The sequence below is a fragment of the Capricornis sumatraensis genome, chromosome 7 (genome assembly GCF_032405125.1).
Source record: "Capricornis sumatraensis isolate serow.1 chromosome 7, serow.2, whole genome shotgun sequence".
Taxonomy (NCBI): Eukaryota; Metazoa; Chordata; class Mammalia; order Artiodactyla; family Bovidae; genus Capricornis; species Capricornis sumatraensis.
This window is the reverse complement of record NC_091075.1, coordinates 93,623,565-93,639,308: the sequence shown is the minus strand read 5'-3', so window position 1 is coordinate 93,639,308 and position 15,744 is coordinate 93,623,565.

Below are 15,744 nucleotides of genomic sequence, written 5' to 3'. Positions count from 1 at the left end.
TTGAGCAGCTTAATGGCAGGTCTCTCATGATCTTAATGCATCAAATGGCACTAGTCAGATATTTCTATATTATTGGTGTCTTTCCTTGAAGCCTCTTCCACCTCCAGGCCCCTTTCATCTATAATGACCCATTACAGTAAATCTACTTCTTGTCACACTCATCTTTATAGGCACAAAACATTTTAAGAGATTCCAGCTTTATCCTTATCCTTTTCTTGTGAGTCCTGGACACTTCTTTCTGTCTGTGCATGCATGTGTGTGTTTTAAGGGTTTAATCCATCTGGAGATGGCAACCCACTCCAGTACTCTTGCCTGGAAAATTCCATGGACTGAGGAGCCTGATAGGCTACAGTCCATGGGGTCGCAAAGAGTCGGATATGACTGAGCGACTTCACTTTCACTTTCACTGTGAAAATACAGATGAGAGGATACAAAAATATGAGTTTACAAGTTGCTCTTTGCAATTTATAAATCACTCCTAAATAGCTAAGTGGTGAGGATGTTGAAATTCTATCTAGCCTTGAGATTTGATGACTCACTCAGTATGACTTGTTAGCAAGTTACCCTCTATAGTACCAAAGTTCTTCCTGACCCAGGAATCAAACCGGGGTCTCCTGCATTGCAGGCAGATTCTTTACCGGCTGAGCTACCAGGGAAGCCTGTTTCCCACACATTTACAACTAATTCAAAGATCCAATCACTTCATAAAATAAAATCTGATGACCAATATTTTTACTCAAGCACAGTCATGCAACTCAAAATGAAAGTGCGGCAGCTAGCTCAAGCCTGATAGAACATTAGAGCTGGCACAAACTTTGAAAGAAATCTAGTCTAACTTCTCCACTTTTCAACAAGGAAACGAAGTTCCAAAGAGGTGAATAAGGGAACAGTCTGGCTGGAGGACTTACCTCACTTTGCCTCTCATAGCTGATAAATTTGCCTCTCTGCATTCTGTTAAGTTCATGAAAATTTTTGCTTAACCCAGAGTATAAAGCAAGAACATTTTTCTAAGCATCTACTATTTTCACAGTCACTATATGATACTCAGATATTTCCATCTTTAAGAGCTGCAAAAGAGTATTGGGCATTTATCCTAAAGAAATGAAAACTTATCTTCACAAGAAAGTCTGTACACAAATGTTTATAACAGCTTTATACATAATAACTAAAAATCAGAAACAAACTGAATGTCCTTCAACAGGGGAATGGAAAAACAATGGATAAACATCTGTGCCATGAAATATGACTCAGCAGTAAAAATGAACTATTGATGCACACAACATCTGGGATGGGTCTCAAGGGCTTCTGCTTAATGAAAAGGAACCAATCTCAAAAGGTTTCATATCTTTTATAACAGTATTATTCTATTTTTCTAACATTCTCAAAAGAACAGAATTCTAGAAATGGAGACCAAATTAGTGGCTGCCAAGTGGTGTGAGTGGTAAAGTGAGTGAAAATTAAAGCATAGCATGAAGTGGCTCCCCTGCTGGTAAGGAAACAGTTTTGTATCTTGATATATACATATAACAATATTTTACTGAACTACACACACACACACACACACAAGTACAAGTGAAAACTGGTGAAATTCAAGTAAAGTCTACCATCTAATTCATACATACACACAGTGCTGATTTCCTGCTTTGGTAATGTACTATAGATATGCAAGGTGGTATCACTGCAAGCATCTGGAGGAAGGGTGCGTGGGACCTCTGCACTATATCTGCAACTTCTTGTGAGTCTATAGTTATTTCAAAACAAAAAGTTTGAAACTGGGGGTTGGAGAGATTCTCAGAAGAGTCCATAAACTCTAACATGTATACAGTGCATATATATGGCAGTAACTGTTTTACAAGTGCCAAGTCACTAAATCCTCACAGTTTGTGTGTCAGTCACTCAGTCATGTTCACTCTGCAACCCCATGGACTGTAGCCTACCAGGCTCTTGTGTCCACAGCATTCTCTGGGCAAGAATAACGGAGTGGGTTGCCATTTAGCAATCCTAGAAAGCTCATTCCTTTTATTGTTCTCATTTTACAGTTAAGAAAACTGAGCCCAGAAAGAGCAACTAATTGTCTAAAGTCACCAGTCAAATGAGGAAAACTGGCCTTCAACTCCAGCCTTGCTGATTGTAGACTCTGGAATCTTCACCACCACATGGCTGCTGCCTCCAAGAGCACTGAATTCCGTTCTCATAAACCGCTCAAGGAACCAGCCAAGGCAAAAAGCCTCAGGTTCCTGTCTGGTGCAGTGATGCCAACCATGGCAACTGACCACCCCAGGGCCTGAGGCACCCCCCCCCCCCCAATACCAACTCGGCTTGGCCACAGTCACCTGCTGGGCAGGGAAAGACTTCTGGTGCGACCCTTCAAACATCCAGACCCTTCACACTGGATGTAGCCTGCAGGCAGCTAACCCCGAGAAGAGTGGGTTGCAGGCTAAACCATTCTCCGCAGAGGACTCTTCCACCATCAGTTTCCCATCTGGAGGTGTGTTACTCGTTCAGTTTTGTACAGCTCTTGGCAACCGCAGGGGACTGCAGCCCGCCAGGCTCCTCTATCCATGGGATTCTCCATACAAGAATAATGGAGTGGGTTACCATGCCCTTCTCCAGGGGATCTTCCAGACCTAGGGATCGAACCCAGGTCTCCCACATTGCAGGCGGATTCTTGACTAGCTGAGCGAGCAAGGCAGCCCTCCCATCTAGAAAGGGTATATTAATCTACATCCTCTGGGGGTGGTTTAGTCTCTCAGTTGTGTCCTACTCTGTGCGACCCCATGAGCTGATGAAGCCTGCCAGGCTCTTCCGTCCATGGGATTCTCCAGGCAAGAATACTGGAGTGGGTTGCCATTTCCTTCTCCAGCGGATCTTCCTGACCCAGGAATCGAACCTGTGTCTCCTGCATTACAGATAAGGAATCTGCCTCTAGGGGGACAGTAAAGAGCGTGGCATGAGCTGGTTATGTTCTATTACGATCATTTAGGTGCGGGAGACCTAAAGGAGGGAAGGAAGCCGGGTCCTCCGCGGCCATCGGCCACCCGCCGACCCCGACCCCGGCAAGCACGGAGCGCAGGCGCCCCCACGCGGCACCCACGGGATGCGCCCTCGCTCGGGCGCGCGCTTACCTGGGCCTGCAGTTCCGGCCCACCGGCATCCCGGCCCGCGGCGCCGGCGGAAACAGCCGCCTGTGGTCAGCCATGCTGCCTCGGCCGCCCACGCGGCCTCCGGTGGTGTGTGTTCCCCGCCGCTCGGGTCGCTAAGAGACCCGCCGAGCTGCGCGCTGCCCAGACTCGCCCGGGGCGCGGAGCAGCCCAGGCGCCCCCTGCTGCTACCGGGGAGCGAGCGACCCCGAGGCGTCCCTGCGCCCCACCCCCCTACCCCTCCTCCAACGCCTGGGGGCGTGGTCAGTGGCAGGGGAAGCGCGAAGAATCAGGTTCTTGGTTTAACTGTTTTTTTTTAATCTGTTGTGATTAAATCTATCGGGATTTAATCTGTTAGGGTCAGTGTTCATGCTTTTCTTGCACACCACCGGTTCAAAAACGGTTGAAGGAAGAAAGCAGCTGGGGTGAGAACAAAAGAAAGAATGGAAAGAGAGCGAAAGGAATAGACTGACTTGTAATGGTGGGAAGGCCTTTTAGCACGGAATGTTTTTCTGGAGGTCCTGGAAATCCGTAACTCACCGCCTCTGTAAATCGGGGGCTATGCACTGGTAACTAGTCACCAGCTGGTTCCCAGAGTCCCGCCTAGCTCTTGTGTTACTTGCTCCTTCTGCCTGGACTCCCTAACGCAGTGAAAATGCCATCCAGTTGGCCCTGGTAGGCAGATGTCCTCGTAAATATGGATTGCATGAGGATGTATTTTGGGTTTGCTAAGTTCTCTTGCTACTTCTGAGTGTTCCTGATTTAAATAGTAAGCCTTGCTTCTAGAGGAAATAGCAGCAAAACATTCTCTTCCAAAAATATTGCAATGGTTAAATTGTCTGTTATGGTGGGATACTTTTTGCGGCCATTTAAAGATGAGTCCTCTTCAAACTCTTCGGGAATAAATTAGCGTTACATTTCGGCACCTGTTAAATATCTGGATGGTAATAAAGGTGCCCCAGCTGTCTCTAATTTCACCATCTTCACCTGCTATGTGTGTTCAACGGTCTTTTCTGGGCACAGTGAATGCCTTGGAGTCCCACCACTTGAGATAACCCAGGATGCTGTTTAATAGTTATGCACACAAGGACTCCCCACCCCAATGCCTAAGACTCTGCATACCCAACACTGGGGGCCAGTTTGCATCCCTGGTCGGGGAATTAGATCCCTCATGCTGCAACTAAGATCCAGTGCAGCCAAATAAATAAAGGAATATTTTTTAATGAGTTCTTTAAAAAATTATGCACACACATACACCACTCCCTGGTACAGTTGCTTAAATTTGTTTTAGTTTCATTGATTTTCTATTCTGAAAATAGGGAAAATAAAAGGATATAAGAAGTAATAACTTATAGGGTTATTGGGAAATTCAGTGAGATGATGAATGTAAAGCATTTAATGCAGTGCTGGGAAGTAGGAATCCCTCAAGAATTACTGAGTATGATTATTATCTCTGGGCCTCCCTGGTGGCTCAGATAGTGTGAACTGGGGATGATAATATTTGCCCAGCTACTTCCCAGGGTTGCTATAAGAGTTAATGTAGAAAACTACAAATGTAATCATGATAAGGGGTCCTCTTAGTTGTTTTTATCATCTTTGATAATACCTTTAATATTGTTGGATTGCAAATTCAAACGTTTTTTACTTTGGGGAAATAGGATTTCTCCCTAGGACTGAGGATTAGAGTCATGCCTTTTGTACTGTGCATGGCACAGAGTAGGTCATCATTCAACAGATATTGTCTGTTATGGCCTTCCTAGGCACTGGGGATGCAATGGGGAGTAAAACAGCCTTGGTGTTTGTCATCCTGTTACTTAGTTTGTAGTGTTGTGTGAATAAGAAATCACCCGTTTTTCTTGACTCTTGCATTCTCACAAGTTGATATTTGCTTCATGTAGCAATTTTGATTTCATATCTGCTCAGTTCAGTTCAGTTGCTGAGTCGTGTCCGACTCTTTTTGACCCCATGCATGGACTGCAGCACACCAGGCTTCCCCTGTCCATCACCAACTCCCAGAGCTTGCTCAAACTCATATTCGTCAAGTCGGTGGTGTCATCCAACCATCTCATCCTCTGTTGTCGCTTTCTCCTCCTGCCCTCAATCTTTCCAAGCATCAGGGTCTTTTCCAATGACTCAGTTCTTCACATCAGGTGGCCAAAGGATTGGAGCTTCAGGTTCAGCATCAGTCCTTCCAGTGAATATTCAGGACTGATTTCCTTGAGGATTGACTGGTTGAATCTCCTTGCTGTCCAAGGGGCTCTCAAGAGTTTTCTCCAACACCACAGTTCAAAAGCGTCAGTTCTTTCTTTATGGTCCAACTCTCACATCCATACATGACTACTGGAAAAACCATAGCTTTGACTAGACAGAATTTTGTAGGCAAAGTAATGTCTCTGCTTTTTAACATGCTATCTACATTGGTCATAGCTTTTCTTCCAAGGAGCAAGCGTCTTTTAATTTCATGGCTGTAGTCACATCTGCACTCATCTCACATACTAGTAAAGTAATGCTCAAAATTCTCCAAGCCAAGCTTCAGCAATACATGAACCATGAACTTCCTGATGTTCAAGCTGGTTTTAGAAAAGGCAGAGGAACCAGAGATCAAATTGCCAACATCTGCTGGATCATGGAAAAAGCAAGAGAGTTCCAGAAAAACATCTATTTCTGCTTTATTGACTATGCCAAAGCCTTTGACTGTGTGGATCACAATAAACTGTGGAAAATTCTGAGAGAGATGGGAATACCAGACCACCTGACCTGCCTCTTGAGAAATCCGTATGCAGGTCAGGAAGCAACAGTTAGAACTGGACATGGAACAACAAACTGGTTCCAAATAGGAAAAGAAGTACGTCAAGGCTGTATATTGTCACCCTGCTTATTTAACTTATATGCAGAGTACATCATGAGAAACGCTGGACTGGAAGAAACACAAGCTGGAATCAAGATTGCCGGGAGAAATATCAATAATCTCAGATATGCAGATGACGCCACCCTTATGGCAGAAAGTGAAGAGGAGCTAAAAAGCCTCTTGATGAAAGTGAAAGAGGAGAGTGAAAAAGTTGGTTGAAAGCTCAACATTCAGAAAACGAAGATCATGGCATCTGGTCCCATCACTTCATGGGAAATAGACGGGGAAACAGTGAAAACAGTGTCAGACTTCATTTTTTTGGGCTCCAAAATCACACCAGATGGTGACTGCAGCCATGAAATTAAAAGACGCTTACTCCTTGGAAGAAAAGTTATGACCAACCTAGATGGTATATTCAAAAGCAGAGACATTACTTTGCCGACTAAGGTCCGTCTAGTTAAGGCTATGGTTTTTCCTGTGGTCATGTATGGATGTGAGAGTTGGACTGTGAAGAAGGCTGAGCGCCGAAGAATTGATGCTTTTGAACTGTGGTATTGGAGAAGACTCTTGAGAGTCCTTTGGACTGCAAGGAGATCCAACCAGTCCATTCTGAAGGAGATCAACCCTGGGATTTCTTTGGAGGGAATGATTCTGAAGCTGAAACTCCAGTACTTTGGCCACCTCATGCGAAGAGTTGACTCATTGGAAAAGACTCTGATGCTGGGAGGGATTGGGGGCAGTAGGAGAAAGGGACGACCAAGGATGAGATGGCTGGATGGCATCACGGACTCGATGGACATGAGTCTGAGTGAACTCTGGGAGATGGTGATGAACACGGAGGCCTGGTGTGCTGCGATTCATGGGGTCTCAAAGAGTCGGACATGACTGAGCGACTTAACTGAACTGAACTGAGTCACATCTGCAGTGATTTGGGAGCCCAAGAAAATAAAGTCTCTCACTGTTTTCACTGTTTCCCCATCTATTTGCCATGAAGTGATGGGACTGGATGCACTAAGTTTCTTTTTATTTCACCACATCCCATGCCTTCATTATAGTCATCACTCAGGGAATCTCTCATTCATTCTCTTCCCTTCCTTCCCTTTTGCACCACAAAGGAAAAATGTGTTACATATAGTAATCTAACAAGCAGATGTTTTTTAAGAGGAAGGATGGAGACGTCCCTGGTGGTCCAATGGTCAGGACTCCTTGGTCTCAGTGCAGGGAGGCCAAGCTCAATACCTGGTCAGAGATCTAGATCCCCCTGCCACAACTTAAGATCCTGCCTGAACTTCCCTTGTGGTCCAGTGGTTAAGAATCCTCCTGCCAATGCAAGGGACACAGGTTCCATCCCTGGTTCAGGAAGATGCCACATGCTGTGGAACAACTTAGCCCACGCTCCACAGCTACTGAGTCTGCACTCGAGAGCCCCCACACCCACTGCAACTACTGAGGCTTGTAAGCCTAGAGCCTGGGCTCTGCAACAAGAAGCCAGGGCAACAAGAAGTCCACGCACCACAACTAGAGAATAGTCCTCACTTGTCGCAACTAGAGAAAGCCCACGCACAGCAACAAAGACCCGGTGCAGCTACAATAAATACAAACATAAACAAATAGATGAAATTCTAAAAACTAGTTAAAAATGGGTATTTGGAAATAGAAAGATCATACTACCAGCCAATAAGGCAAGAAAAAAACACCATCATCCTCACTTTTTTTTTAAATTTGGCTGCACCAGATCTTCACTGCAGCATGTGCAGGTAATGAATAGAGAAAGTCCACAGAATGGGAGAAAATATTTACAAATTATATATCTGATAAGAGTATAACATCTAGAATATTTTTTTAAAAAAGCTCCTACCACTCAATAACAAAAAGACAAATTAAAAAATAGGCAAAGGACACGAATAGATATTTTCCTAAAGATACACAAATGGCCAGTAAGCCCATTAAAAGATGCTCAAAGTCATTAGTCATTGGTGAAATATAAATCAAAGCTACAATGAGATACTACTTCATGCCAACTAGGATGGCTATAAAAACAAAGAAAATTATATAGATTAGCAATGATGTGGAGAAATTGGAACATTTGTGATTACTGCTAGGAATGTAAAATGATGCAGCCAATTTGAAAACAGTTGGGCAGTTCTAACATAGACTTACCATGGGCTTCCCAGCCGGTGCAGTGGTAAAGAATCCGCCTGCCAATGCCTGAGGCTCAAGAGATGCTGCTTTGATCCCTGGGTCAGGAATATCCTGGAGGAGGAAATGGCAATCTACTCCAGTATTCTGGCCTAGAAAATTCCATGGACAACATAGCCTGATGGGCTACAGTCCGTGGGGTCATAAAGAGTGAGAGAAAATTGCGTGACTGAGCATGCACCACCCACAAGACTCACCATATGACCCAGCAACTCCACACCTGGGTATATACCCAAAAGAGTTAAAAACAGGGACTCAGATATTTGTGCAAAATGTTCATGCACCATTATTCACAGTAACCAAAAGACAGAAACATCTCAAGTGTCCATCAACAAGTAATGGATAAAAAAATGTGATATATACATGCAATGGGATACTATAAAACCACAAAAAGAAGGAAATTCTGATACTGCTACAACATGCATGAACCTTGAAACCATCATGTTACATGAAATAAGCCAAGTGCAAAAGGATACATATTGTATAACTCCACTTATATGAAATATCTGGAATAATTCCCTGAGACAGGAACAGAGGTTACAAGAACTCAAGGGGAAGAGGAATGGGGAGTTATCCCTTAACGAATATGAAATTTCTGTTTGGGGTGAGGAAAAATTTTGGAAATAATCTTGATGGTTGTACAACATTAGGAGTGTAATTAATGCCACTGAATCATACAGTTTAAAATGGTTAAAACTGAAAATTTTATGTTGTATGTATTTTGCCACAATTTTTAAAAATTGTTTTAAAAAATACAAAAAAAGAGAAGAAAGGTTGAAATTAGTGAGCTAAGACTCCAATTTAACAATTTGGGGAAATAGCCAAATAAAATATAAAAGTAGTACATTTTTCACACTGAGAAAAAGAAACCAGACTCAAAAGACTATGTACTCTTTGCTTCCATTTACGGGAAGTTTTATGACAGGCAGAATTAAGTTATAGTGATAGATATTGGTATTGTGGTTATTTGGGGTAATTGATGGAAAGGAGACAGAAGAGAGCCCGCTGGGAGGCTGAAAATGTTCTATATCTTGATCTGGTGGAAGATACATGGGTGCACACATGTAAACATTCGAGACGAGCTGTACCCTGCAGCCATGTGCAGTGTATTGTGTGTGCTGTAAATGACTAGAGAAGCAAAAAATATGGAGTGTTTTCTATCAAGAATATAATCCTGGAGAATTCTCTCCGCCATCATCACACAGAGAAGCCAGGATCTTGGGAATCATAGAACACAAAAGTCTGCAGACTTTTCCCTGCACGTCTTCTGTGATACTCCTTCGGGGGGGAGGGTATTTTAAATATTTAACAACCAGTAAGGCTTCCCAGGTGGCACTAGTGGTAAAGAACCCACCTGCCAATGCAGGAGACATAAGAGACGGGGGTTCAATCCCTGGGTCAGGAAGATCCCCTGGAGGAGGGCGTGGCACCCCACTCCAGTATTCTTGCCTGGAGAATCCCCATGGACAGAGGAGCCTGGCAGGCTACAACCCATGGGGTCACAACCCATGACAGTGCACACATGCACACACACAAGGCATATGGAAGAACCAATCAGGGGACTTCCCTGGCAGTAAAGACTTCACCTTCCAGTCCAGGGGCTGTGGGTTCAATCCCTGATCTGGGAGCTAAGATCCCACATGCCTCCTGGCCAAAAGTCAAAACATAAAACAGAGGCAAAATTGTGACAAATTCAATAAAGACTTTTTTAAAAGGTCCACATTAAAAAAAAAAAAAAAAAGAAAGAAAGAAAGACAAAAGAACCTATCAGGAAAGTGGCAGCCAGGTTGCGACAGCAGGGTTCTAGAGTCCCTGTCCAGGCCAGGCATATATATCCCTTTAGTTGTTGACTTTGGTTGGAAGGATGGCTCCAAGGAAGTGGCTGAGGCAGTCAGGGCAGAGCGGTTACTAGGGACGGCTCAGAGCAGAAACTATTGACCAACCAACTCAGTGCTTTGACAACCATCACAGTCTTAAACTGTGTTTGCTGGCTGAATATCAATTCTCTCCTTCACCCACAGGATCTCCCTAGAGATTTCCCTCCACAATTTCACAAGTGGTTTCTTGAAAACTGCCACCAATTGAGTCTGCAAGCCAAATCACAATGAAAAGGAGTAAGGCATGACTAAACCACTTTATCACTTGGTCAGCGGCGTTGAGTATAATGACAAGCAGGGGCTTACAAATAAAACAGATGAGGTTGCTGCCCTCAAGAGGCTATGGCTCAAAAATAAAGTAAAAAAGAGGCTATGGCCAGATGGATGGATGGCCTCCGAGCTCCAGGAGGCTGCTAGATTTAAGGAGATATCTGAGGCATCTACAATAGGCTAGACACATTCTAAGGAAGATGGGAGAGATGTCTACTTTTTGGAGTATGGAGAAGGAAATGGTAACTCACTCCAATATTCTTGCCTGGGAAATCCCATGGACAGAGGAGTCTGGCAGGTTAGAGTCCACGGGGCTGCAAAGGAGTCAGACAAGACTTAGCAACTAAACAGCAACAGCAGCAGACCATAAAGGGCAGACGGTACTTGGGGACATGCTGCTGGAGGATGTACCTGGTGCTAGTTATTACGGAGAGCAGTCTAGCACAACAGTCAAATCAAATGTGTGGTGTGCTTACAACCCTCTGCCTATTTGTTCCTCACCTGTCCCTGCTCTGCGCTGAAAGCTGCAGGATGCATTTGGGAATGTAGCAGACAGCCCTGATAGGAATGGGGGAAGGGAAAAGTTCAGCTATTTCTCTTTCCCTCTGTCTCCAAGAGGGTACAGTATCTATATATATTTTTCCTCCTCTTTCAGCTTCCACTGGTCAACCCTGATATGATTCCAGCTTCCTTCAAACTCAGGCTCCCATGCAAGTAATTCCTGCAGTTTGGATGTGGCAGGAGCATTCCTGCTTTTGCTAATGTCTCAGTTACCTCATTGTCTCTGTGACATGTTCTTTGCATTAAAGTCCCTTGGTATTACATGCTTAGAGTAGTTTCTGTTTTCCTGGTCGGACCCAGACTGATACATATATTACCTACACACGAGCATTTCTGCCACCAGGTATTACTGTTCTGTAGGAATGGAGAGAGATTCTCACCTGTAAGGGAAGATGTATGAGGACGTTCGTCACAGCATTATTAGCAGTATCAGTGAGTTGAGGGCAATGTGCATGTCCATCTCTGTGATATGGATGGGTAAAATGGATGGATAACTAGGTCCCAAATACAACAGTATAGATTTTACTCAACTACATGGTTAGATTTCTAAAAAATGCAATACTGGGTAAAGAAAGAGAGTTTTTTTTTTTTTTTTTTTTACTATAAGATGATTTATATAAATTAAAAATGTATGCATACAGGACTTCCCTGGTAGAACAGTGGATGAGAACCTGCCTACCAATGCAGAGAACATGGATTTGATCCCTGGTCTGGGAGGATTCCACATGCCATAGGGCAGCTAAAGCCCCTGTGCCACAGCTACTGAACTCGTGAGCACGAGAGCCCAGAAGCCACAATTAATCAGCTGAGTGCTGCAACGACTGAAGCCCATGTGCCTAGGGCCTGTGCTCACAAAAAGAGAAGCCTCTGCAGTGAGAAGCCCGTGCACCGCAACAAAGAGCAGTCACAGCTTGCCGCGACTAGAGAGAGCCCAAGAGCAGCAATGAAGACCCAGTGCAACTAAAAATAAATGAATAAATTTAAAAATTAAAGTTAGTACAAAAAAACGTATGCATACAAAACAAAGTAGATATTTTACAGAACGCACATAGTGAGCAGGATATACTTAAATACTCAAGAATGGTTGCTTATGGAGAGGGCAGAGGAATAGTGAAAAATGGAGAAGAAAAGGAGTATATGAATGAATGGTTAAGAGAGAGGCTTGTACACCCAAATGCTAATAGAATACCATGAATTAAAGATTAGCCAATGTGCTATACCTGAAGCTGGAAAAAGTTGCCAGAAAATAGTTACTAGGTGACGCTGAGGCATAATTTCCAAGAACGCACTGTGACTTGTGGAATGCAGAAACAAAATCCTCTCTGAAGCCAAGTTGCTGCTGCTGTTGCTGCTGCTGTTAAGTCGCTTCAGTCGTGTCCGACTCTGTGCGACCCCATAGACGGGGGAGCCCATAGGCTCCCCCGTCCCTGGGATTCTCCAGGCAAGAACACTGGAGTGGGTTGCCATTTCCTTCTCCAATGCATAAAAGTGAAAAGTGAAAGTGAAGTCGCTCGATTGTGTCTGACTCTTAGTGACCTCATGAACTGTAGCCCACCAGGCTGCTCCATCCATGGGATTTTCCAGGCAAGAGCAGTGGAGTGGGGAGCCATTGCCTTCTCTGAAAGCCAAGTTAGCTTCAGTAATAAAAACAACACAGGACAGATGGTGAAGCAAAGAGATAGTGACAAGTACTGGAGAAAGTGGGGGTACTGTCAAAATTCCGTGATAAATTTATGTGAGCCTAGCTCAAAGAGAATTCTGGGTCTGAAATTTTTGTCAGTTGTACTCAAGCATGTGCAGAGATTATGACTTGGAGTCTCACAGCTAAATATAAACAATACCAAAAATTTCTCCTTCATGCTTTTAAAAAAAATTTATTTATTTGGCTGTGATTTATCTTAGTTGTGGCACACAAGATTTTCATTGCAGCACACTGGATCTTTTAGTTGTGGCATATGAAGTCATACTTGTAGCATGTGGGATCTAATTCCCTGACCCGGAAGCAAACCCAGGCACCCTGAATTGGGAGCATGCAGTTTTAGCCACTGGAGAAGGCAATGGCACCCCACTCCAGTACTCTTGCCTGGAAAATCCTATGGATGGAGGAGCCTGGTAGGCTGCAGTCCATGGGGTCACTAAGAGTCGGATACGACTGAGCAACTTCACTTTCACTTTTCACTTTCATGCATTGGAGAAGGAAATGGCAACCCACTCCAGTGTTCTTGCCTGGAGAATCCCAGGGACGGGGGAGCCTGGTGGGCTGCTGTCTATGGGGTCACACAGAGTCGGACACGACTGAAGCAACTTAGCAGCAGCAGCAGTCTTAGCCACTGGGCCACCAAGGAAGTCCCTCTCTGACATGCTTTTAAGGATCAACTATGGCCTTGAAGAGTGAGCTGCTTTCTCAAATGGGGCTCAGATTATGATCAATATATGCACTAGAAAATTGGAAACAAGAAACATTTGGAGTGTCTTACAAAGGACATGAAATCTCACCAATGTAATTACAATCTGGGATTTCCCAGGAGGCTCAGTGGTGAAGAATCTGCCTGCCAATGCAGGAGATGTGGGTCTGATCCCTGGGTGGGAGAGATTCCCTGCAGGTGGAAATGGCAACCCACTCCAGTATTTTTGCCTGGGAAATCCCATGGACAGAGGAGTCTGGTGGACAACAGTCCATGGGGTTGCAAAGAGTCGGCCACAACTGAAGCGATTTGGCACGCACCAGTCCCCTCCTTTCTGGATTTCCTCCCCATTTAGGTCACCACAGAGCATTGAGTAGAGTTCCCTGAGCTCTACAGTAGGGTCAATACCAATCTCCCAAATCATCCCACCATGCCCCCTTGGCCTCTTGGGCTCCAGACATTTGTTCTTTAGGACTTTGTCTCTGTTTCTGCTTTGCAAATAAGTAACTGGAAAAGTTAAATTGTATTTTTCTCATTCATTCTGGTGTTACTCCAAATATAATTAACTCCCTCTCAGGAATTAACATATTTGATGGTGCTTATTTGGGCTTTTACACAATTGCGCATAGCGATGCTAAGGAGATGTTTGCTAAGCTGAACTGAATCTTTGTTTCCATAGACTGTGAAGCCAAAGAAGTGATTCAAATAAAACAGTAATGCATTATGGACTTATTAGATTTATTAGGCTCATGGCTAATGACATGAAGAGATGAAGATAATCACTCAAGCTCATGCAAGCAATTAGTGGGGGCAAACACATCCTAACCCAGAGTTCTATACTTGAGACACCCAGAAAAATATTGACTCATAAAGCAAGCTGAAGAAGCAATTTAATATAGTGACTAAGACCAACCCAGGTTTGAATCACAACTCCACCATTTAACCATGCTGGGCGAATCTCTTGCAGTTTCTATGCCTCAGCAATTTCTTCTTCAATAAATAGACCTAGTAATAGTCTATGTTGTAAGGCTGTTGTGAGGATGCAGAATGGAAATGATCTAAAGCTGTGTTCTCCAACAGAAATACAATGCAAGCCACAAATGTGAGCCATTCATGTAACTAAATTTTCTAGTAGTCATAAAGTAAAAAAAAAAATCAGATAAAATTAACTTGAATAAGATATCTTATTTATTCCAGTGTATCAAAATATTATTTTAACAGGCAATCAGTGTAAAAATATTAATGAGATATTTTACATTCTTTTTTTTCTTACTGTCTTTGAAATTTAAGCACATTTCAGTTTGGACTAGCCACATTTCAATTGCTCAGGAGCCACATCTGGCTGGTGACTATCCTATTGGGCAAGACAAATGTTAAAGTAGTATCATTCGCTCAGTCATGTCCTATTCTTTGTGATCCCATGGACTATAGCCCTCCAGGTTTCTCTGTCCATGGGGATTCTCCAGGCAAGAATACTGAAGTGGGTAGTCATTCCCTTCTCCAGGGGATCTTCCTGACCCAGGGATCCAACCCGGGTCTCCTGCACTGCAGGCGGGTTCTTTACTGTCTGAGTCACCAGGGAAGCCCAAGACAAATATTGAGTATGTAGCCAAGTTCCTGGTACAAAGGCAGCACTCAGAGTACTGACTCAGAAACATTCCCCGGGCTTATCCACAGATTGGTTGCATTCCTTACTCTATTATAAGCATAGAAAATATTTCTTAGTCACATAAGCTTGAAATCATGTACTTCCTCCATTTCCGTTATTCTTGTACTGTTTACTCCAGGGAATGTTTCCTTTTCTTCCTTCTGATGTGAGCAGAGGGTGGTTAGCTCTGTTAGCTTTTTCAGATTAGGGACTTTCTCTGAGAACCAAGAGGAAGAGTGTAGCCTCCATAAAGGATTTCACAGGACTTTGTCCTTTTAAACAAACTGCATTCAGCTGGGTAGGTATTTAATATGCTTTTATTACCACTGGTATGTGCCTGGAGTCAAAATTATATTATAAAATTTATTTCTTTGAACCTAATATGGGTAAACACCTTCCTTTTATCCTTCTCATTATATTTCTCCTAGACTCTCTTGGTAATCTGGCTCCCAAAGCTACAATTAATTCATCTGAAATGCCTCTTTTATGTCTGCTTATGGTGTCATTTAAGGAGGAGGGCATGGCAACCCACTCCACTATTCTTGCCTGGAGAGGAGCCCCCAGCTCCCATCAACAGAGGAGCCTGGCAAGATACAGTCCATAGAACTGCACAAAGTCAGACACAATTGAAACACCTCAGCACATGGTGTCATTGTTGCCTTCCCCTGCTGAATGCCTTCAGCACTTGGTGATCAGTAGGCTGAGCTAGGAACCCTCCCTTCTGCTAGTGGCTAGCCCAAAGATAAATGTAGAATGAGGAGCCAGACTCGCCATAGCCCTGGCCAGATCTCTTAGA